The sequence below is a fragment of the Lepisosteus platostomus genome, unplaced genomic scaffold, assembly GCF_059453375.1.
Source record: "Lepisosteus platostomus isolate fLepPlt1 unplaced genomic scaffold, fLepPlt1.hap1 Scaffold_66_H1, whole genome shotgun sequence".
NCBI classification, from domain to species: Eukaryota; Metazoa; Chordata; class Actinopteri; order Semionotiformes; family Lepisosteidae; genus Lepisosteus; species Lepisosteus platostomus.
The window spans coordinates 202,518-204,678 of NW_028291680.1; the positions used below are offsets into that span (position 1 = coordinate 202,518).

Sequence of the window (2,161 nt, forward strand, 5' to 3'; positions counted from 1 at the left end):
TGATCTCAATACAATTCTGAAAAACGCGACTCCCCGAACGCCACCCGAACAAGTCTCCACAGACGAAGCGCTGTGTCTCTTTTCAGCTGGCGATAAACCTTTCCTCGATCCTTTGCGGACTTGTAAAATTGTTCATGATCAGAATAAAAAACGCTCACGCTAATACACAAGCACCAGTATCTCGCCAAAGCTGACAAATAAACAGACGGACAAGCCGCACTGCACGTGTGAACAGGGGAATGAGCGAGCGAACGGGGATAGGGCGCCTCCTGTGCTTAAAAGCTTACAGCACCTGGTATTCCCAGGAGATCTCCCATCCAAGTACTAACCAGGCCCATCCCTGTTTAGCTTCCGAGATCAGACGAGATCAGGCGTGCTCAAGGGGATGTGGCCGTAAGCGAGAGCAAGGCTCGCTGGCACCCTTCTTATAGAGAGGACAGCTCTGTCACCTCTTTTACGACGCATCTTTTTTTCCCTTGCGTTTTTCTCTTCTTACCACGTTCTCTCTCTTCACTGCCTTCGTTCCGCTCTATTTCACTTCAGCCTTTCACTCTTGCTTCCTTCCAATGAGGACGGAGCTGCGGGAGAAAGGGCGCTATAGAGGATCGCTGTGGAGAGCTGCTGCTGTGCTTTGACATCTGAGCTCTGTGGAAAACGATCTCAATACAATTCTGAAAAACGCGACTCCCAGAACGCCAGCCGAACAAGTCTCCACAGCCGAAGCGCTGTGTCTCTTTTCAGCTGGCGATAAACCTTTCCTCGATCCTTTGCGGACTTGTAAAACTGTTCCTGATCAGAATAAAAAACGCTCACGCTAATACACAAGCACCACAGAGATGGAGGGTGAGATGGGGCCTCATTTAGGACAGCATACCACCGCTTAATTCTGTCTTATTAACAAGCATTGCCGCTACAACGGCATCTCTCCTGTCAAACTTCCTCCTGACGTGTTTGACAGGATCTGGGCCGTGGTGAACAGTGGGAAAGACGCCCTGTGGAGAGTGAGGACCATGGGGCTGTTCAAAGGCATCGAGGTCCCAGTCAAGGCAGCAGGTAGCCTGGCCCTGTTCATCACCCGAGAGAACTATTACCTCAGAGATCTGTGGAGAGAAAGGAGGGAGGAAGCAGAAAATCTGTGGGAAATAGAGAGCATAGGTCAATATCTCAAGAAACTGTGAAAAACATTATCATGTTTAAGTAAAGAATGTGATTTACACCAGAAAAAAAGAAATTGTTGCTATGTAACTGGTACCATGTCAAAATGTAATGAGATGTGATCATATATACTGTTTTAAGTATGTATATTAATGTAAAGCTTTCTAATTTGTGATGTCCTGTATTTTTTTGTGAACTTTTAAAAGTTCTTAAAAAATCGATTCACCCAGGGCGAGGCTCTACTGCATAATTTCTGGTAGTGGGGGACTGCGTTCGCGCTCTCCCCTGATGTGCTTGGTCCAATATCAGATACGGAAGAGTTACGACACCACGTGCTGCGATAGGATCCCAGTTCGAAAGCCACTGCTGGTTCCCGGTTTCTTTTAGTTAGAGGTCCAGAGAAGCATTTCAAGCTGGTTACACTACTTCTTCCGGACATTCATTCCCTTTTCAAAGTCAGTCGTTTTGCTGTAGTCTGCATTATTAAGGCCAATTTATTTGGTCATGGGGGCCTCGGTACTGTATGCTAATTCTCAAGAAAGTTTCACCCATTTTCTGATTGCTAGGCTCTGTACCAGTGCAGACATGTCAAACAGTGAATGGCTGTACCTCTATTGTATCTGTGCTCAATGAATGAAATCAGTAATAAATGAATATATGTATAGTTATACGAAAAACAAGTGGTTTATCGACTCATCTTCATTTGCAGATTTAGAGGCAGCTTCGATATTCGTTTTACAAACGGGTTTTTTTTTATATGGGTCACACACATGCCATAGCAACAAAACATTTCTAGAGATGAGGCTATAGATCACCTTTCCATCCTCCAGGTTTTCCTCCCAAAGCCTACGGCACCAACGGCGATCCCTGCTGGCCAAGAGAGCAAAAGCTTGCAGCACCTGGTATTCCCAGGAAGTCTCCCATCCAAGTACTAACCAGGCCCAACCCTGCTTAGCTTCCAAGATCAGATGAGATCAGGCACATTCAGGGTGGTGTGGCCACAAGG

At 46.2% G+C, this 2,161-nt stretch overlaps 1 non-coding gene and 1 pseudogene across 1 annotated transcript; both read right to left on the bottom strand.

The window, feature by feature from the left end:
* Positions 1-280: 280 nt before the first annotated feature.
* On the bottom strand, positions 281-399 carry LOC148632110 (5S ribosomal RNA; annotated as a pseudogene).
* Positions 400-2,042: 1,643 nt separating this feature from the next.
* On the bottom strand, positions 2,043-2,161 carry LOC148632111 (5S ribosomal RNA). The gene has a single exon (XR_015934479.1). It is a non-coding gene; the product is annotated as a 5S ribosomal RNA (ribosomal RNA).